Below are 22,972 nucleotides of genomic sequence, written 5' to 3'. Positions count from 1 at the left end.
ATCTGGGCTCAGATAGCTTGACAGGTTTTTCATCTTCATAAATGTGCAGTGGGGCATTTGAAAGTGGGACACGGGACCATTCGTTACTGTGTGGGATGTCCTACATATTTCTGGATGTGTAGAAGCCCCAGCCCCCTCCTCTAAATGTCAGTATTCGGTAGTGGGTGTTTCCACCCCCACTGAGAACCACTGAAGTTATTCCAACCATCTCCTCTTCCAGACCTCATTACTGGGACTCAGAGAAGGGATTTAAAATAGGCCCTTATTCTTTGACGCCTGGATCACCCGTCTCCATATTCAGCCACGTGATCACTGTGGGAAGGGCCTTGTCAGTACCCAGGACTCCGCCCTGGCCACATTTAGGCACTTTATTCCTGTCTTTGCCTACACACCATCTTTCTCCCCCCTCTCTCTCTCTATCTCCCTCCCTCGGCCCTAGCACCCAAGCTGTCACCACTCCTGTGGGCTGTGCCCTCAGCACGGGCGACTACCGGTTCCCTGCTTCCGCCCTTACCCCATGACAACCTGTTCTCACAGCAGCCAAAGGAGCTTTAAAAAAAAAAATCACATCAAGCCACTCCTCTGCTTTAGCTCCTCCAGAGGCTTTCCAAGACACTGGAAGTGAGATGCGGATTCCTCTCCTGGCCCCTCATGGCCCTCTGAGACCTGCCTGCATCCCTTTCTGTTCTCCTTACTAAGCTCCACGCCCAGGGACTCACATGCCTGTCTCCGGGCTTGACACCTGCTCTGCCTTCTACCTGGACCTACACTCTCTTCAGCTGGGTCTTTGGAGAGCTGACTTCTTATCCTTCATGTCTATCCATGTCACCTCCTTAGAGACCGTCCCTGGTCACCTTGTCTGAAGGTACGCCATTCCCCATCACAATCTATGCCCTTACTCTCCATTTTGTTCTTTAAAGTGCTTATCATGATTTGAAGTGGGAGTGTTGTTTGCTTGTCTCTTCACTGGATTATAAGCCATACCACACTGGGGACTTTGTTAGTGTCATTGTCCACGGGACCCCGGACCTTGGCCCCATGCCTGCAAGCGCTGTTCCATATTTTTTGAATAAGTGAATTAAAGCCTGCACACAACATTGAATCCTTCCCATGAATTTTGTGGTTGGACTCAGAGAAAAATTCCTTCCTTTTTTGGATGCCTGGACCTTAACATATAAAGTTCAGAAAGTATTGGTAGCTGAAGGTTCTACCTTTTAGACCAGAGAACTGGAAAGGGATTGATGGGTGAGAAGATTAGAGTAAGAGAGAGAGACTCAGAATAATGTGGGCATACGGAGAACTAGAGGTAAGAGACAAAGATGGAGAACGAGCATCTTTGCCGCAGTGGCAGGTGCATACCAAAGGTTCCTGCGGTCCACCCGCTGACCCATTCTGTGTGTGTGTGTGTGTGAGTGTGTGTGTACATGCTCACGTGTATGTCCTGTTGGTTAAAAATCAATTTCACAGGGGTAAAATTTATGTGCAACGAAACCCTGATTTTTAAGTATGCAATGTAATGAACTTTAACGGGGCGCCTGGCTGGCTCAGTCACTAGAGCATGGAACTCTTGACCTCGGGGTTGTATGTTCAATCCCCATGTTGGGTATGAAGATCTCCTAAAAATAAAATTCCCCAAACAGAACAAAATAAAAAACCAAACGTACAGTCATTTTGCTACCACTACAATCAAGACACAGAATATTTCCTTCAACCGAAAAAGCATAACCTGTTTCTGGAGTTACACATGATACCCTGAGGCTCTTTAAAAAAAAAAAAAAACAGCTTTGTGGAGGAATATTTGATAGAAGTGAATGGCATATATTTCAAGTGTGTGATTTCACAAGTTTTGAATATGTGTGCCCTAGTGAAACCCTCACCACAATCCCCGTTTATCCCCCAAAGTTTCCTCTTTGTAACCTCTCCCTCCCAACCCCATGCTCCTATCCCAGAGCAACCACGAATCTGCTTTCTGTCACTGTAAATTAGCCTGCATTTTCTATAGATTTATTGAAATTATGCCGTGTGCCTTCTTCTCTGTCTGGCTTTTTTTCTCTCAGTGTAATTATTTTTAGATTCATCCGTGTGGTGAGTATCAATAGTTCATTGTCTTTTCCTGCTGAGTAATATTCTGTTGGAAGGAAGTGCCATGATTAGTTTATCTATTTATGTGTCGCTGGGCGTTCGGGTTGTTTCGTGTTTGGGATTATTACAAATAAAGCTGCGGTGAACGTTCCTGGACAAGTTTTTGTATCTTTCCTTTTCCTGTATATTTCCTTCTCTCTTGGGTAAATACCTAGGAGTGGAATTGCTGGAGCATAGGTTACCCTTATGTTATTCTTTTTTTTTTTTTTTTAAAGATTTTATTTATTTATTTATTTGAGAGCGAGAGAGACAGAGATAGCAAGAGAAAGCATAAGTAGGGAGGAGAGGGAGAAGCAATTTCCCTGGAGAGCAACTGAGCCACCCAGCCAACCCCCACCCCGCTTATATTATTTTAATAATGTATTTCTTTTTTTGCTTGAGCCAATCAATTTAGGATTGGTCAAGGTCCCTCAGCAGGACTGTAACTCAGTCCCCTCCCTACGGCCTCCCTCTGAGCTGCCTCTGGTCCTGTGCAGACCCTGCTTTCGAAGTAGGCTGAGCGGACACCTTAGCTTCCTGGGCACATCGCCTTTGAGAGCAATGTTGGCTTACATAAGCACACTGACCTCATGCTCCTTGCCAAAATCTAACATCGGCGAATCCTTTTCAAGTGTGCTCTTGCTGCCTCTGGACTGGAATGCTAAGTGCTAACAGAGTTGTCTGTCGTAGCAGTGCCATCAAATATATCTGTGGATAGACCATGGCAGTGACTGACTCCAGGGAAGCAAAGCCTTGAAGGAAAAGATGGTTGGGGGCGCCTGGGTTGGCTCAGTGGGTTAAAGCCTCTGCCTTCAGCTCAGGTCATGATCCCAGGGTCCTAGGATTGAGCCCTGCATTGGGCTCTCTGCTCAGCAGGGAGCCTGTTTCCCTCCTCCCCTGCCTCTCTCCCTACTTGTGATCTCTGTCTGTCAAATAAATAAATAAAATCTTTTAAAAAAAAGAAAAGAAAAGATGGTCGGAGGAACAAGGAGCCATAGGATGAGCTGAGAACGAGTCTCGAACATTCAGAGCTTTAAAGACACTGAGCAGCATGCTTTTACATTTGAGTTTAATTTATTACTGAAAAAGGAATCCATTCAGATGGCTCAAAATTCAAGAGTGAGGGACGCCTGGGTGACTCAGTCGGTTAAGCCGCTGCCTTTGGCTCAGGTCATGATTCCAGGGTCCTGGGATCGAGTCCCGCATCGGGCTCCTTGCTCAGCGGGGAGCCTGCTTCTCTCTCCACCTCTTCCTGCCCCTCTGCCTGCTTGTGTGCTCTCCCTCATTCTCTCTCTAACAAATGAATAAATAAAATCTTAAAAAAAAAATTCAAGAGTGAGAGTGGGTATACAGTACTGTGAAACTGTATGGTGGCTCAGTCAGTTGAACATCTGCCCATGGCTCAGGTCATGATCCCATTGTCCTGGGATAGAACCCCTCATCAGGCTCCCTACTCAGTGGGGAGCCTGCTTCTCCCTCTCCCTTTCTCTCTGCTTGTGCTTTCTCTCTCTCTCTTTGTCAAATTTAAAACAACAACAACAACAACAACAACAACAAAAAACCCTTCTCTTATCCATGTCCCTAGCCACTGAGCTCCTGTCCCCAGAGGCTACCACGGTTCTCTGTCCTCAGTCCCTTGTATGTTCTTCCAGATATCTGCGTATACAAAGACTTCATCTCCAAGCACATATGTGTATATATCTGGTGTGTGCTCACAGCACTTTTTAGACAAGTCACTGTCTAAAACGTCACAGGCGAAACACATTCTGATACACCTTTATTTTTTTCCTCTTTACATATCTCAAGGTTTAGTGCACAGTACAGTGGAAAGAGTCTGGTTATTCTTTTCTAATATTTACATAATATTCCATCACACTTATTCAACCGGTTGAGGCAGCATTGGACCACTGGTACTAGGAGGACAATGGGATGACAGGGCGAACAATTTTAGTTTGCACAGTAAGTAATGACAAAATGCTCTCTGAACTGTGATATAATCTCAGTGAAAGCAGACTGAAGGGAAGGTAGCATTTCTAAGCTCTTGATATGCTGAAAGATTCATAAAATAGGGGCTCTTAAACTTTGGTGTCTTTAAGAATTACCAGGGGAGCTAATTAAAAGTGAGGCTAACCAGGCTCCCACCTCCTTCACCGCCCCAGAAATTCTGGTTCATTGGAGCCAGCGGGGGCTCCAATGGGAGGGGGGCACAGAATTCTAACATGAGCGGTCCTTGGACTAAACTTGGAGAGAAACCATGTTCTGCAGAGGGAATAGAACTTTCCACTGAAGGAGTAACTGAATAGTTTATGAATTCAAATCATTAAAATAATTTCATGTCCATACTTTTAAACCTGAAAGGAATTTCTGAACAAGTAAATGGTTTTCTCAAACAGTTCAGAAGGATGTGAAGTCTCTTTTCCCCTGTGTCCCTGCTCCCTCTCTCTCTGGAGATGATGGTTTCCTGTCAGTCATTACCTCTGAAGAGACATAAGGTCCCTACCGCACTGTAGGGAGCCCTAATGTGGCTGACGAAGTAGGCCCTGTCCCTAGTTAAAGGCAGTGCGAGGGCCTGGGAAGAGCCCAAACTTGAGTTTGGAAGCCCTGGATCAAGGGTCTTCTTAAACATCAGTGACTTGGGCACCTGGGTGGCTCAGTTAAGCGGCTTCCTTCAGCTCAGGTCATGATCCCAGGGTCCTGGGACTGAGTCTCACATCGGGCTCCCTGCTCATCAGAGAGCCTACTTCTCCCTCTCCCTCTGCCTGCCGCTCTGCCTACGTGTGCTCTCTATCTCTCTATCAAATAAATAAATAAAGTCTTAAAAAAAAAAAAATCAGCGACTCGCTGCGTGCCAGGCACCGAGCTCAGGATTTTCCAAGCGTTATCTCAGTGAGTCTTACAACAACCCATTTTACAGAGCGCAAAACCGAGGCTGAGAGGGAGGTTTGGTAATTTGCCTGGAGGCCGGGGCCTGGGGGTGGTGCGTGGGGGGCGTGGGCAGGGGAGTCACACGGCTAAATTCAAGGAACCAGTATTTGGAATTCAAAGCTAAAGCTGTTGATTGCGCTTAAACACTCTTAAGTGCTCTCAACCACTTAGTCACTGGGCAATTTTGGGAAAAGCTCTTCACCATTCTTGGGTTCCGGAGAGTCCATGACACATTATGGAAACCACTTGTTCATTGTCTTTCTTTCCCACTGCCAGAGCTCTGCAAGGACATGTCCCTGTCAGTGCAGACCAGAATATCGCTTTTTCTAAATATCTACATATCCATAAAATAAAAATATCTATAATTAAATCACCAGAAAAACAACCTTCTTGACCTTCCTCTGATCTTGTCTGCTAACATTTTATATACACACGTATATTATATATACATAACAGTTATGTATTATATATTATGCTTAATATATAACATATATCATATATATAAAGTATGTGTGTGTATATATATATATATATATATAATACAGCCAGGCAAGATCATTATATGTATGCATGCATTGTATCTATAAATAATGTATGTATATATGAGTAATGAATATCCAATAAAATAATGTATATACAATTATATGTATCATACATACATTATATGCATGTATTACATATATAATTATTGGTTGATTTGGTGATGCGGTATAAATGGCCATGCCCCTTCTAAACTAAGGGTTAGCTTGTGAGCTGCCATCTTTTTCTTTTCTTTCTGTCATAAATCCAACAATGGCTCTGAGAAGGACTGTTCTGTCAGCCTGGCGTGAACGTCACTTGGAGGACAGACAAGCTGACCCGCAATGACATGTAACATGAGTGGGAAATAAATATTTGTCAAAGAAGAAAAATTGTCTCTAAGATTTTGGGAGCATTTACAGGCTTAGAGCATAGCCTAGTCCATCCTGATGCAGTGGCCTTGGACATGCTACTTCAGCCTCTCTGAGCCTGAGTATCCTTTTCTATAAAATGGGAATGACTGTGGCTTACTTTACTCCCAGGGCTGTTTTAAGGTTTTACATAACATGATGGACTGCAAGCACTTAGCCTAGTTCCGGAGCTCAGCGGCCGCTTGTTAAATGTTAGCTGAATCTCAACCTTATCAGCAATTGGAGAGAAGCCAGGCAGAGACTGATGAATGGTGACATTTTATTTAAAATCTGTTAAGACAGGAGCACCTGGGAGCCTCAGTCAGTTAAGCATCCGACTCTTGATCTCGGCTCAGGTCATGGTCTCAGGGTTGTAGGATCGAGCCCCCATTCGGGCTCCATGCAGGGTGTGAACAGCCTGCTTTAGATTCTCTCCCACTCCGTCCCCCTCTGTCCCTCCCACCTTGCTCACTCTCTAAAAAAATAATAATAAAAATAAAATAAAATAAAATATAGATAAGCAGAAAAAAACCCCAACTCTACGCATGTACTCACTGTGCAGTGTGTTTTTGTTTTTGTTTTTGGTTAAAGGTTTTATTTATTTGACAAAGAGAGATCACAAGTAGGCAGAGAGGCAGGCAGAGAGAGAGGGAAGCAGGCTCCCCACTGAGCAGGGAGCCTGACTCGGGACTTGATCCCAGGACCCTGAGATCATGACCTGAGCTGAAGCAGAGGCTCAACCCACTGAGCCACCCAGGTGCCCCGTCACTCCACAGTGTTAATGGAAACATCTTTCTAAGCACCAATACGTAGAATTCCACATATGTCTACATACAGTCATCCAAAGTTGGGTTTAAACATAAAATCAGGGGGTGCCTGGGTGGCTCAGTAGGTTAAAGCCTCTGCCTTCGGCTTGGGTCATGATCCCAGGGTCCTGGGATCGAGCTCCGCATCGAGCTCTCTGCTCGGCAGGGAGCCTGCTTCCTTCTCTCTCTCTGCCTGCCTCTCTGCCTACTTGTGATCTCTGTCTGTCAAATAAATAAATAAAATCTTTTAAAAAATAAATAAATAAACATAAATTCAGGTTGATGTATATATGCTGATATGTAAACCGCTTTTTTGCTCTACTAAATTATGCATACAGATCTTTCTTGACTTGAATGGGGTTACATCCTCAGGACACCTGGCTAACTCAGTCAGTGGAGCATGTGACTCCTGATTTCGGGGTCATGGGTTTGAGCCCTACATTGGGTGTAGAGATTATTTACAAATAAAATCTTTTTTTTTTTTAAAGCTGGGGTTACATCCCCCAAAATCCCATTGTAAGTTGAAAATATTGTTGAGGGTCGCCTGGGTGGCTCAGTTGGTTGAGCATCTGCCTTCAGTTCGGGTCGTGATCCCAGCATCCTGGGATCAAGTACCGTATCAGGCTCCTTATTCAGCAAGGAGTCTGCTTCTCCCTCTGCCTGCTACTTGTCCTGCTGTGCTCTCTCTCTTTCTCTCCCTCTGACAACTGGATGGGTGAAATCTTAAAAAAAAAAAAAGAAAGAAAGAAAGAAAATATTGTTAAGTTGAAAACGCATTGAATACACCTCACATACAGAATATCATATCTTAGCTTAGTCTACCTTATGAAGCTCAGAATACGTACTTAGCCGATAGTCCGGCAAAGTCATCTGACCCAAAGCCTATTTTACGGCGAAGTGGTGATGATCTCATGTCATTTTTTTTTTTCCCGCGGCCCCCTCCCCCCATTCGATCTCATGTCATTTATTGAACACTGTGCTGAAGTGAAAAGCAGAATGGTTGTGTGGGTACAGAATGGTTCTACAGGTACTCGTGGTTGACCCCCCTGATTGTGGTGGTTGACAGGGAGCTGTGGCTACCTAGCGTATCACTAGCCCAGGAAAAGATCAAAACTTAAAACTGTGAAATATTCTTTCTACTAAACGCATACTTCTTTCCCATAATCGCAAAGTCAGGGGCCAGCTATACATGAATAGTTTTCCACATTAACAAGTGTAGATTTGCATCATAATTTTTTAAAAGATTTTATTTATTTATTTGACAGACGGAGAGAGATCACAACTAGGCAGAGAGGACGGCAGAAAAAGAGAGGGGAAGCAGGCTCCCCGCTGAGCTGAAAGCCTGATTCGGGGCTCTATCCCAGGACCCTTTGATCATGACCTGAACCAAAGGCAGAGGCTTAACCCACTGAGCTACCCAGGCACCCCTGCATCATAATTTTTAATGGCTATGTGGAATCCCCCTGTATATTTGGATGTAACATCTTTATTTAACCAATATCCCTTTGATAGACATTTGGTTGTTTCTATTCTCTTTTGTTATTATAAATAAACTTGTGGCTGAGCACCTGGGTGGCTTAGTCCCTTAAGCGTTTGCCTTTGGCTTAGGTCATGGTCCCAGGGTCCCTCATTGGGCTCCTCGCTCAGCGGGGAGCCTGCTTCTCCCTCTTCTGCTCCCCTGCTTGTGCTCTCTCTCTCTCTGTCAAATAAATAAATAAAGCCTTTAAAAAAATAAGCAAGTTTGTGGCAAATATAATAATTATGGTACAATTTATTGATTACTTTTTATGTATCAGAGATACTTGCCAAGCACGTTAAAAACATTATTTAAGTTAATCCTCACAAGAATCCTATAAGATAATACAGTTATAATCCCTGTCTCTTGGGTGAGCTAACAGCAGGTCAGAGAGGTTAAGCTATCTATCTACATCACCCAGCAAGTGACAACATTGGGACTAGCATGGAACTCTGCTCCTTCTACAGCCTGCCCTCTTTCCTCTCAATCATGGAGTGTCCTAACCACTGACATAGGTTCCTTAAACTCCCTTTCTTGCAGCCACAGGGTGGAAGAGGTATGTGGGCAAGAAGCCTGGAAGTTCCCTCTTCTAGCTGTTTTGAAACATATATGGAGCTCCAAAAACTCCATTTCCCCCTTAGGCAAGTGTATATACTTGTCAACAAAGATGCCCAGTCTTCCCTGCAGACTATCCAGAAAGTCTTCAATCTGGCCCACCCCTGTCAGCAAGCAGGCCCAGGACTGCCAAAAGCCTTGTGCTCTTCAGAAGCAGATTTTCCTGTTGTCCTCTCTGCCCCAAGAGAAGCACACTGGGCCCTCCAAGTCGTCTCACCAGCTGAGGCCTCCAGGCTGTTCAGCCCAACCCTAAGTCTTGAACTTTCCTGTCAAACAGAGGATCCTCCCATGGGTCCATGTCGATGGCTTACTTGGAACCAGCAGCCACTAAGGGATGGCTCTTGTGTCCAAAAGCCACTTGGGTCCAGTAGCGTCTCTCTAATGCAGCGCCTGCTTCCCCCAGAAGCAGACCCTGAGACATGGATCTTATTTTACACAGTTTTTCAGAAAAGTTAGGAAACACCAGCAGGGGGTGGTGAGGAAATGACCCAGAGAAGGTAAGGCTGACAGCGAAGGGTAGGTTATCACCAGCTACTACTCTGAGGAACCAGAGCTAAAGTTTGTGGGAAAACTCTGGAGACTCTGTCATAAGGTGATCTCACCAGAGAGGTGAGGGAGCTGGGGTATTTATACACCTTCCCCGTCAGTCACTCTCAGAGCAAAGAGGTCTTTTGCTGCTTTGGGAAACGCCTTCAGGTAATGAGACGCAGAAAGTGCCAGTTCACTGGAACAGACAGAGGTGATCAGTCTAGAGGGGAGGGCGGGGACATCAACATTGTCTGCCACATCCTGATATCAGCATTCCCAGGACGAGGCTTCTGGCGGGCACTAAGTCTTCCTACGCCCCATCATCTTCCCACCCAGCCCCCAGATACAGCTGGAGACAGCACTTTCATCATCCACGAGGAAGCCCACGTGTATTCAAATCTTAGATGTCATTCTTAATAGTTTTGTTCACTTCTATCAATGAGGAGAGGTCTATTGTTTTGTCTTGTTCTTCTTCTTCTTCTTTTTTTTTTTTTCTCCTTTTCATCAGTTTGGAAGAAATACTTTCTGTTCTGGGGTGCCTGGGTGGCTCAGTTGGTTAAGTGTCTGCTTTCAGCTCAGGTCATGATCCTGGAGTCCTGGGATCGAGACCCACATGGGCGGGGGGGTCCTTGCTCAGTGGGGGGTCTGCTTCTCTCTCTGCCCCTCACCCCTCTCTCTCCAAATAAATAAGATCTTTTTTTTAAAGAAATACTTCCTGCTCTTATTCTTTTAGTAGTTACCCTCGTAATTTCACCTTGCTATCTGACTTGTCAAAGTCTAAAATTAATCAATGTCTTTTCTTTCCCTGAACTTTGCAACAACCTTAAAATGCCTTAACTCCAGTAACTAACCTCCAACTTGTATGCCATTGTTGCTCATGTATTTCACAATCTGATTTTTCTTTCTAACCCCCAGAAGACATTTTCTTTATGGTTTAATGTAAGTCAATGAATAACATGAATTATTTAGAAGCAGAATTCTTAATTTCGGAATACATAGGGGTTTTCTGGTTACCCTTTCTTTTTTAATTTCTTTTTTTTTTTTAAGATTTTATTTATTTATTTGAGAGAGAGAGACAGTGAGAGAGAGCATGAGCGAGGAGAAGGTCAGAGAGCGAAGCAGACTCCCCATGGAGCTGGGAGCCCGATGTGGGACTCGATCCTGGGACTCCAGGATCACGCCCTGAGCCGAAGGCAGTCGTCCAACCAACTGCGCCACCCAGGCGTCCCCTCTTTTTAAATTTCTAACATAAATTCACTGTGGCCTGAAAACATACCCTGTATGATTTCAATACTTTGACACTTGTTCAGACTTGCTTAATGGCCCAGTATGTGGTTGATTTCTGTAAATGTTCCAAGTGTCCTGAAAAAGATCCTGAATTCTACAGTTTGTTGGACACTGTATTCTACAGATGTCTGCTAGGTCAGGCTTGTTAATCATTCAATCTTCTCCATTCTTACTGTTTTTTTGTCTGCCTGTCCTAGCAGTCACTGAAAGGGATATGTTGAAATCTTCTGCTATGATGGTTGATGTGTCTGTTTTTCCTTCTGCCATTTTTTGGCTTTATACCTTTTAAAGGCATGTTAGTAGGTACATATGAATTTAGAATTGTTATATCTTCATTTTTTTTTAAGATTTATTTATTTATTTGACAGTGACACAGCGAGAGAGAGAGAGAGAGAGAGAGAGAGAGAGAGAAAGAGAAAACACAAGCAGGGGGAGTGGGAGAGGGAGAAGCAGGCTTCCCGCTGAGCAGGAAGCCTGAGGTGAGGCTCCATCCCAGGACTGTGGGATCATGACCTGAGCCGAAGGCAGAAACTGAACCTACTGAGCCACCCAGTGCCCCGAATTGGCATATCTTCTTAAATGAAATTTTTAACATTATGAAATGACTCCCATTCCCCATTGTGAAGTGTTTTGGGCTTTAAGGTGTATTTTATTCTGTAACTTACCTAGCTATGTTAGCTTGCTTTTGTTTAGTATTTGCATAACGTGCTTTTTCTACCTTCTCACTTTCAACCTTTTTTTTGGTATATTTACAATTTAAATGTATCTCCTGTAGATGATAAACATATAAATGGGCTTTTATTTTCCAATCTGGCAGTCTTTGCCCTTTGACTGAGATATTTGGTTTTGAAACTTCAAGGTATTATTATTATTAACTATTACTATTTACACTCAATATTCATTTAGACTTTCTGCTCAGGATAATTTTCTGTCTGAGATAAGATACTTAGAATGTCTTTAGAGTGTTTAGATCTGCTAGTGGCACACTGTTTCAGTTTTTCTCTCTCTGAAAATGTTACCTTTATGGTTGTTTTTCTTCTGCATGTCTACGATGATGAGAAAAATTGTCAATTCTGAACTCATCCATCAAAAATATCCTTCAAGGGGCGCCTGGGTGGCTCAGTGGGTTAAGCCTCTGCCTTCGGCTCAGGTCATGATCTCAGGGTCCTGGGATCAGGACCCGAATCGGGCTCTCTGCTTCCCTCTCTCTCTCTCTGCCTGCCTCTCTGCCTACCTGTGATCTCTCTCTCTGTCAAATAAATTTTTTAAAAATCTTAAAAAAGATATCCTTCAAGAATGAAGACAAAATAAAGTCCTATCATCATCCACTGAACTCTTAGTTCTTCCTACTCCAGACCTGCTATTTCCTGACAATCCCCAGATTTGGACAGGAAGTACCAAAATATTGGAGTTATCGGAGATTCATCTTCTTTTTCCTTCATCTCATATCCTGTTCTTTGTAAAGTCTTGTAAACTCTATTTCAATCTAACCACTTCTTACTTCCTCCACTTCTACTAATTGGCTCAAACCACCATCATCTCCCCCTCCCCCAAAGTGTAGCAACAGCTTCCTAATTGGGCCCTCTGCTTCCTCTCTTACCACCCACATGATGTTGACACAATATAATGCAAAGGAGATATTGTTATTTCCCTGCTCAGAACCTTCCAATGCCTGCCCATCATATTTAGAATAAAATGCAAACTCCATCCATACTTGATGAGGCTTCTACCTACGTCTCTAACTTCATTACCCACTGTGCTGTCCCTGTTGACTGAGCTCCGGAAGCTGTACCAGGATCCTACTGCTCCATCTCAGGGCCTTTTCTCTCCCTTCTGCTGGAGTGCTCCCCCTAGACCCAGCCTGGCTCCTTCCCTCACTTCTCTCCCACCTCCGCTCAAACGTTAATGAATCAGCAAGGGCTTCCCCCAGTGCCTTTTCTAAAATAAAGTCCTATCACTCTACTCCCTTCTCTGCTTTAATGTTCTTCACAGCAACTGTTAACTACCTGACATGATTTCATATGTACTGGAGTGTAAACGCCATGAGGACAAGGACTTTATTTTATTCACTATATTCATCCATAGTGTCTCAAACCATCCCTGGCACAGAGGAGATTCTCTATAAATATCTGCTGAATGGATGAATCTGCCTTCTTGTCAATGTTACAATGGGGGGACACCTGCGTGGCTCAGTTGGTTAAGCAGCTGCTTTCGGCTCAGGTCATGATCCCAGCGTCCTGGGATCGAGTCCCACATCGGGCTCCTTGCTTGGCAGGGAGCCTGCTTCTCCCTCTCCCTTTGCCTGCCATTCTGTCTGCCTGTGCTTGCTCTCTCTCCCTCTCTCTAATAAATAAATAAAATCTTTTAAAAAAAAATGCCAACAACATTTAAAAAAAAAAAAAGTTACAATGGGATACACATCAGAAAATTTTAATGCAAATGTAGCCCAAGTATCTAACCTCATCAGCTTGTTACTACAAAGTTGAGTTTAATTGCTTGGTTGGCTTTTCATTCTCAACTTATAATGACTGAACACCCCATCCACATGATGGCAAATCCTCTGTCCTCAAAGGGACCCTCCAGTTATTTCTGAGAATCCCCAAAGAAGGGCTCCTAGAGTTAGCAGGAGCAGGGCAGGTTATTAAAATACCCTAACTCTAGGGCAGGCTAGAGTTAGCATGTGCGGGTTCCTGAATGTTAAATATTCGGGAATTCTGTGAGCTGGTTGTTATACCGTGGTAGCTGGAAATTGGCCACACTGGGAGTATTTATACCATGGAAATCGGTGAATGCTACATATCAGAACGGTTTTTTAAATTAAAAAAAAAAATTTAGAGCCAGTTTAGCAGTACAAGGGTCCCCAAACTAATAAGTAAACTACTACTTCCAGATGGCATTACCCCTTCTCCAGCTGAGGCCCCACTGCGAGGACTCTTGAAGAATGCTGCCCACTGCCACCGCCCATCCTGCGAAGGCCAAAGTCCCTGCAAGAGTGGCAGATCGTATACTCTCTGGGAGCCAAGGATGAAGGTAAGGACATCCCACACAGTAGATACAGACATGGAGTGGAACCTTGAAGATACAGGGTTTCTCCAAAATTTCCCTCTGCTTCTCCTCTAATCAACTGACTTTCAAAGCTCTTAGGCCCTTCCCCCTCCCTCTCCCCTTTTTAATCAAGGGTCCATAGTGGTGGTGCCAAAGTGTGGCTTGGAGACTTTATCCCCCATGTGGAAGACTCTGTTAGTTGCATTTTCTATATGCATTTCCCCCTTCTTCCTTGTTGTGACTGTGCTATTGGAGTAGCAGAATGGCAGAGTGGGAGACACAAGAAGCTGCCGTAAGGGCACTGGGGCCAAAATAAAATACCCTGACTCAGGTAAGCCTCTGCTAGCCGTCTTACCTGCTGCTTGAATCAGTTCCTAACTGAAACAGGTCTCTGTAATATCCATCAGCTCCTCCACGCCAGTTAAACAGAAACAGATTTTTAGGGCACTTGGGTGCCTCATTTTGTTAAGTGTCCCACTCTTGATCTCAGCTCTGGTCTTGACCTAAGGGTCATGAGTTCAAGCCTTGCATAGGGCTCCACATGGGGTGTGGCGCCTACTTAAAAAAAAAAAAAATAAAAAAACTCACATATTTTCTATGCAAGCACATCCAAACAAGATACCTCTGCTTTTTATTGTTTGACGGGAATGCTATTGATTTTTGTGTATTGATTTTGTAATTGGCCACGTTCTTGGACCCACTCAATATTGTTAATGGATTTTGGGGAGGATTTCCAGATAAATAATCTTATTAGCTTTAAATAATGATTATTTAGCCTCCTTCTGTCTAATATTTATACCTTTTTATGTGTTTTCCTAATTAAATCAACTAGAATGTTCAGAACTGTTAATTAAGCATGGTGGTAAGTATCCTTGATTATTCTTTATCTAATGGAACTCTTTCTAGAGTTTCATTGTGAAGTATGATACTTAAAGTTAGAGACCTTTGAAAACAATAATCATCATATCACTTCTATTTTACTAAGATTTGTAAAACTTAGTTATAGATATTAAATTGATGAAATGCAATTTCATTATCTTTTAATAATATGGTATGGCTTTCTTTTTCTACTTATTAATAAGATAAATTATATTAATAGATTTTCTCATACTGGTCTTTTTATTTCTGTAAAGACTACCACTTGGTCATGGTATATTTTTCTTTTAAATGATTATTATTGTCCATTTTCTACAATAAATTATATTAATAGATTTATTAATATCAAACTATTTTAACTTTCCTATAATAAATGCCACTTATTCATGGCATATTTCTCTCCTAATATACTATTAGGTTCTCTTTGCTAATATTTTTTAAAGAGTATAAACTCAGTCTATAATCCCAGCTGTACAAGAAATATCACATTTCTCATTCTGCTGCATTTTTATTCAGGAGTTTCGCATCAATATGAATGAGTGAGGTTGGCCTATTCTTTTCCTTTTCTGCACTGTTCTTGAGTTTAGGGCACAGGGTCTTCGTAAAGGAAACCAGAAATTTTCCTTCTTTATCCAACAGTTGTCCCTGTTGCTTCATGTAACTGCCCAATGTGTAGGGTGCATTTTCCCCATGTTCTACCTGAGAAGACTGAGATCTGCTAGGATTGCCCCTTGTGAAGCCTGGTATCACGGTCTCTGGGAAGCAAACTCTGCCAATGAAAGGTAGTGTGGAACCATGAGTTTAGGATCTAGGGCTATACTAACCAACTAAATGACCCTGGCCACCCACCCCTACCCAGAGTTCTTACAAGAATTTAACAAGATGATTGCAGTGATGAATGATGAGAATGATGCCTGGAACACAGTAGACACTAAATAGACAGGAGTTGAAGAACAGGACAGAACAAAACCCAGAAGGCTACTTGGTGAACCAGGAATCAGACCAAAGGAGAAGGATGGTCCTTGAGGGTGGCTCTTTCCAAGCTGAGGAGAAGCCTCAGAAATGATGTCCACGTAGAGCAGCACCCTCTTCCTCGCACCCACACCCCACGTGCTGCACTTCCAGATTTCACACCCCTTGCCAGGATAGAGCCGCAAGGACCTTTTCAACAGTCAGCTAGCTGCCTGGACAGCTTGGATTCTGCTAAACCAAGTCCCCGTGCAGTCCTTCTGGCCTGCGATTGTGTTGGAAGGAAAACTGTTCAGTGAATAAAGTGAAAAGCAATTCACATTTTTCGTGGTGTGTCCTGAACAGAGTAAAAGGGAGTTCTGTGAAGAGTACTCCCATCTGAAGCTGCCTCCTTTTCCTTTCCTGTGTCTTACCCACAACTTCCAGAGGCCTTGAAGATCCAGCCCTTCACTCTCAATTCCCACCCCAGCTGGGTGACCGTCTCCTCTCCCAGTCCAGTCTCCCCATCCCCCCCACCGCCATTCCCCAACATCAGCCTCCCCAGCAAGGTAGCTTATCTGGGGCTCTGATTGCTACTCCCATAAGAAGCAGCTGTCCCTGAAAATCGTTGATGCTGTTCTTTAGTGCCCTTGAGGATGATGGTTTATTTTTGGTTTTAAAAGTGGAGTCAATTTATTAAAATTACAAATCCAAAAACCTTAGTTCTTCTCAGACTTTTATGTTCAACTCATAAATCTTATTATTCTATTTATAAGCCTAATGCATCTTCAGGATAATTTTTAAAGAGACTTTAAATGTTTGGTCCCATTTACATACTCAATTAAACACCTTCACATTGTAAAACCGTCCTGATAAATTTCCATGTATTTGATTTCTAAGTGTTTAAATTTTCTCACTTAACAAACAGAATCTTTCTGAGTACAAAGTAATCCTTATCAATCTAGGGAATGAAACTAATAAATATGGTGAGCCCAAAATTCACTTAGCTGTTCCAATATCATGCATTACTTTAGTAAGATTTCAACTCACAATCCTAAGTCTTAAGGGGTCACTCAGCCGATCAGTGGTAGAGCTGGGATTTGAACCAAGAATCCATGTGCTTAATCTTTACTCTAGACTGCATCTTTGTAGCTTAAAACATGGAAACCTTCACATGGGCTACTCTCCGGATTCTAGGCACTCAGATTATCTAGCCCTCTTTCCTCAGAGAAGGCTGTGCTCCCACTCAGGTTGGGGATGGATTTTGTATTTCTTTATCTTTTTTTTTTTTTTAAAGATTTTATTTATTTATTTGACAGAGAGAGATCACAAGTGGGCAGAGAGGCAGGCAGAGAGAGAGAGGGGGAAGCAGGCTCCCTGTTGGGCAGAGAGCCCAATGTGGGACTCCATCCCAGGACCCTGGGATCATGACCTGAGCTGAAGGCAGAGGCTTTAACCCACTGAGCCACCCAGGTGCCCCACATTTCTTTATCTTTTAGGATACATAAACATGGTTTTCCATTTTACAGTAAAGACATTTGAACTGGATGGGAACTTAAATTCTGTCATGTTTTGGGGTGCCTGGGTGGCTCAATTGGTTAATGTCTGCCTTTGACTCAGGTCATAATCCCGGGGTCCTGGGATCAAGCCTCCTCTAGGGCTCTGTGCTCAGCAGGTCTCCCTGAATGTTCTGCCCCTCTCTTTTTAAAAAAATTCTCTCATGTTTTTATGGAAACACAAGCTCCATGAGGACAGGTATTCTTAGCTATTCTGTCTCTTTTGTTCTTTACTGACTCAGAGCAGAGCCTGGAGCCAGGTCCTGCCCCACACATATTTGTTACATGGTGAGTGAGTAATATCTGGGATACTATCTAGTTCCATTTTAGCTAGTCACATGCTTTGTCTGCCTCAAGTCATGATTCATTACACCGTTCTCCAGTTTATTACCTGCTCTCCTCGGCTCCTCCCTGTTTCATTGTCTGAAAGTGCTAGATGGCTACAGTGGACTGTGGTCCTCCACAGTCTCTTGGGTAACTGCTCCCCGGCAAGCTGGGGGGAGCTGTCAGGCACGGTGTCCCAACACCACAGCCAGGGAGTCAGGGAGCTGAGGGCTGGTCCCGTGACTGATCCACATTGTGACTACAGTTGGGCAATCAGCCAGGAGTTGTTATTAGTATTGTGATTTTTTTAAAAAAGGTTTTAGTTATTTATTTGACAGAGATCACAAGTAGGCAGAGAGGCAGGCAGAGAGAGAGAGAGGGGGACGCAGGCTCTCCGTTGAGCAGAGAGCCCGATGCGGGGCTCGAACCCAGGACCCTGAAGTCCTGACCTGAGCTGAAGGCAGAGGCTTAACCCACTGAGCCACCAGGGCACCCCTATTAGTGTTATTATTATGATAACAATGAACAGGACAACTGGTGGGCTTTCTTGTTCCACAAGAAGATGAGGTGTAGGCTGTTCGTGGCTGCTGTGGTCGCCAGTGGGTCTCTCGCTGGTCACAAAAGGGCTGTGTAAAGGATGGAATAAAGGTAGAGAGTTGAGAGGGTGGGAGAGAGCACATGAGGGAGGGAGGAGGGAGAAACACCTTTGCTTTGACTGTTCAACTTTTCTACTTCTTTTTTTTTTCCTTAAAGATTTTATTTATTTGTTTGACACAGAGAGAGACAGATCACAAGTAGGCAGAGAGAGAGGGAGAACCAGGCTCCCCGCCAAGCAGAGAGCCCGATGCAGGACTCAATCCCAGGACCATGAGATCACGACCCGAGCCCCGAAGGCAGAGGCCCAACCCACTGAGCCACCCAGGCGCCCTTCAACTTTTCTACTTCTTGAGTCCATTTTGGTAATTGTTATTTTGATAGAGTGTCATCTTCCTTCGAATGCGTTGCCATAATGTTATTTTTATTTTTTATTTATTTGACAGAGAGAGATCACAAGTAGGCAGAGAGGCAGGCAGAGAGAGAGAGAGAGAGAGAGGAGGAAGCAGGCTCCCTGCTGAGCAGAGAGCCCGATGCGGGACTCGATCCCAGGACCCTGAGATCATGACCTGAGCCGAAGGCAGAGGCTTAACCCACTGAGCCACCCAGACGCCCTACCATAATGTTATTTTTAAACTCCCTTATCCAGGGGCGTCTGGGTGGCTGCCTTTGGCTCAGGTCATGATCTCAGGGTCCTGGGACTGGGATTGAGCCCCTCATTGGGATCTCTGCTCAGCCGGGAGCCTGCTTCCCCTTTTCTCTGCCTGCTGCTCTGTCTACTTGTGATCTCTCTCTGTCAAATAAATAAATAAAATCTTTAAAAAAATAAATAAATTCCCTTAGCCCTGTAGGCCCCACAGCTCTATCTCCTTTCCCATGATCTCTATCTAAAAGCACTATACCTTCTGTTCTTAATTAGGCTTGCTAGCGGTTCTTGTAGTTTACAAAATATTTTCAAAAGAAGCAGTTTTTCTTTACCTTTTCCACCGCTTTTTATTTCTTTCTCTCCTACTTCATTAATTTATCTTATTTTTATGAATTTTCTTCAACTTTTCTTCATCTTGTTTTTTTTTTTCGGGTCTTAAGCTGTGTATGGAGTTTGTTCGTTTTCAGCAAAATTTAACAACAAAGAAATTGCAAATGATAAATTACCTTCTGAATGAAGATCACTGTGTGCCATAAATTTTGATATAAATTTCCCTTGATTTGATTATTGTGGTTTCTGTTTTTATTTCCTCTTTTTAAAAAAAAAAAAAAATTATTTATTTATTTATTTATTTGACAAAGAGATCACAAGTAGGCAGAGAGGCAGGCAGAGAGAAAGGGGGAAGCAGGCTCTCCACGGAGCAGAAAGCCTGATGTGGGACTCCATCCCAGGACCCGGAGATCATGACCTGAACCAAAGGCAGAGTCTTAACCCATTGAGCCACCCAGGCACCCCATGACGGAATCTTTTAACACAAGACTGTTTATTTCTTTGTTTGGAATACGGATGGTATCCTACCAATCAGGTGACCCTTTATTTCCTCGTTATTCCTCAGGGAAGGCTGCCTGGCCACCCCCATCACCTTAGGGCTTCTGGTTATAAACTCTTAGAGAGCTGATACTTCTGATACCCGTCATGGCCGATTCTTTGTGTGTGTTCCTTCTCAATTCCTCACCAGACGACAAGCTCCTGAACTCAGCGACCGGGGTGATCTTTGTCACTATTTCAATGTGTGCTTATTGAGTGAATGACTGAAAAATAGTTGTTAGGGAGAATATGAAATAGCACAACTCTTTGGGAGGTGACCTTGGCGATACCTAAAAAAAAAAAAATTCCTTGATGACTTATGCATTTACCCTTTGGCCCAACGATCCCACTTCCAGGATTCTAGCCTAATGATACACTGGGGAAAATGTTAAAGTGATTTATGCACAAGGTTATTCATTGTGGCATAATTTGAGATAACAAAAGATTGGAAACAATCCAAACGTCTATCATTAGGGAGACTGGCTGAATAAGCGGTGATACATTCACACCAAGGAACCAAAGGATACTGTGAGCTGTAACACAATTGTGGAAGATGCGTTGCAATGCGACAATCTCCGGGCTATTCGGCTAGTGAAAAACACAAGGTGTGGAACTGAATATCCAGCACGCCATCTTTTGTGTAATAATGGGGTGGGAAGGGATAAAAATATGTATAAAAATTGTTTACATTTGCCAAAAGAAACACTGGAAGAATAAACCAAAAAACCTTAAAACCACCCAATGACGATAAAAATGATTACTTATGGAAGAAAGAACATGGCGGAGGGACAGCAATGGAAGTGAGATTTTTTACATGTATATTGATATGTGGTTTTGGCTTTGGAATCCGATAAATACTGCACACATTCAAAAATAGTATTAAATCAAGGGCACCTGGGTGGCTCAGTTGGGAGCGTCTGACTCCTGGTTTTGGCTCTGGTCATGATATCGCCATCATGGGATCAAGCCCTGGGCTCCGAGCTCAGCCTAGTTGTCTTGGGATTCTCTCCCTCTCCCTATGCCCTTCCTCATGCTCTCTCTCTCTCAAATAAAGTGAATAAATAAAATATTTTTTAAAAAGGAATAAAGGGACTCCTGTGTGGCTCATTCGTTAAGCGTCTGCCTTTGGCTCAGGTCATGATCCCAGGATCCTGCGATCAAGCCCCACATCAGGCTCCCTGCTCAGCAGGAAGCCTGCTTCTCCCACTCCCACTCCCCTTGCTTCTGTTCCCTCTCTCCTGTGTCTCTCTCTGTCAAATAAATAAATAAAATCTTTTTTAAAAAGGGAAAAAAATTAAATGTAAAAGGAAAAAGAAAAAAACAGTGTCTAAAATTCAAAAACAATCTGAAATGAAGAAACTTAAATGTGTATCAAATTGATGATATAAACACTCAGTGGAAATAATTGCCTGAAGTGGCTCCACAACTCAATATATTGATGGTAGGTGCCTAAAAATATATTTTTTTTAAAAGATTTTATTTATTTATTTGACATATTTGACAGATAGAGATCACAAGTAGGCAGAGAGGCAGGCAGAGAGAGAGAGAGGAGGAAGCAGGCTCTCTGCTGAGCAGAGAGCCACATGTGGGGCTCGATCCCGGGACCCTGGGATCATGACCTGAGCCGAAGGCAGAGGCTTAACCCACTGAGCCACCCAGGTGCCCCCCAAATATTTTGTTTTTAAAGATTTTATTTCTTTATTTGTCAGAGAGAGAGCAGGGTGAGCATCAGGTAGAGGGAGAGGGAAAAGCAGGCTCCCTGCCAAGCAGGGACCCCAATGTGGGGTTCATCCCAGAACCCTGGGATCAGGACCCAGGCTGAAGGCAGACTCCCAACCAATTGAGTCACCCAAGTGCCCCAGAAAATATTTTCTAAGGACAAAAAGAACTGCAAACAATTTTGAAAATTGCCTTTGGAAGTTTCACTGTTACTACAAATATTGGTGGTGTTTTTTGAAATTCATAAATCATAGCATAATGGAAATAAGTAATTATGTTAATACCAGAATCCAGATTTTTCAGTGTAAAAGAAAAAAACCATGAGGATAAAACCAAAGAAGTTAAGTAAAAACCTTGAAATGTGATATTTGAATTGGAAATATTAGCAGAAGCTCATAATTCTCTCATTTTTGTGTTCAAAAGTTTTGTATCTTCCAGCTCTGATAAATTTGGAAGCTGTGATAACCCACTATCAATGAGTACCCCTAGGACCCAGAACGTGTTCTCCAACCACCCAGAATCAGAGCTCATTGGAGAAGCGGTTGATTCCAGATCTGGGGCAGGAAATAGACTGCACAAGCCTGGGACATCTTGTGGAGTCAGCAAGTGAGGACATCGTCACAGTAATGGGATCACACTGAATATATTAGCCATATTGACTAAATATATTTATCCAAATATATTTGTCCATATTGACATTCAGAGAAAGAGAGAGAAAACCTCAAATCAAACATATTATTAAACACCATTGGCGATAACCAGGCCACCATCCTCATCCTGAGCAGTGACAAGGAGATAATCAGGCCTTTATCCTGTCATTCTTGTAGTATTTCATCTCATCCTAAAGCTGTCGTTTATGAACAGTAGTTCCTTATTTAAAAATTCCAACTAATACATGTAGAAGGATTGATAGGTTTAGAAAATTATCTTTTTTTTTTCTTTTACTACAACCACTAATGAAATAATGGATTTAGGCAGTAACCATGGAGGGGGGGAATTATTGTATGAAAGGCTGATAGGGAATTTTATAATGGAGGGGGTCAGGTTGTCACTGCCTGGGCCCACTGACCCCTCTTAGCGCTGTCACGGGTGTCCCTGACGTGATGTCCTATGGGGTGCACAGCCCTACCTGGGAAGTTCCTGCCTTAGTTTGGATTCCCTCAAAAGCACACCCCAGGAAAAAGATTTGGGTGCAAATGGTTTACTTGAGAGATGATCCCAGAGAGTGGAGAAATGAGGCAAAGGAAGAAGAAAATCAATAAAAAGTGAAATAGTGAGTGGCTACCACTCAGACAATGGGGGCCCAATTCCTCTGGGATCCTCTGAAAGATTGAGAAGTGTCAGGAAGCTTCTAGAAGAGGCCAGGAGGCAGGATCTTGAGTCACCAGCTCCCACCCTGCATTGTTCAATGGCTGCTCCTGAGGCATTCCCTCCCCTGCCCCTCCAGACCACAAAATTCCCTCGGGTGTAAGACTTGAAAAGGCATTGGTCTGGCCTGTCTGTAAGTGGTTTCCAGGGTTGGCCCAGAGAATTTGGTGAAGCTCCCCCCCACCCCCCCACCCCACATGGCACCCTGCCAGAGGGTTGAATTTGGGGCTGCCTTCTATTTATGGGAAACGGGGGTGGGGGTGGGTGGGGAATGGAGAAACAAGGTAAATAATAACACAAAG

The 22,972-nt window shown here is 43.4% G+C and overlaps 1 long non-coding RNA gene across 1 annotated transcript; it reads left to right on the top strand.

Annotated features, from left to right (window-relative positions):
- Positions 1-771: 771 nt before the first annotated feature.
- Positions 772-21,805, top strand: LOC122898638. Its single transcript, XR_006383016.1, has 3 exons — positions 772-865; positions 13,618-13,757; positions 21,726-21,805. It is a non-coding gene; the product is annotated as an uncharacterized LOC122898638 (long non-coding RNA).
- The last annotated feature ends 1,167 nt before the right edge of the window (positions 21,806-22,972 follow it).

Source organism: Neovison vison, chromosome 2 (genome assembly GCF_020171115.1).
Source record: "Neovison vison isolate M4711 chromosome 2, ASM_NN_V1, whole genome shotgun sequence".
Classification (NCBI taxonomy): Eukaryota; Metazoa; Chordata; class Mammalia; order Carnivora; family Mustelidae; genus Neogale; species Neogale vison.
The sequence above is the reverse complement of the archived record's forward strand: the minus strand, read 5'-3'. Positions and strand labels throughout refer to the sequence as shown.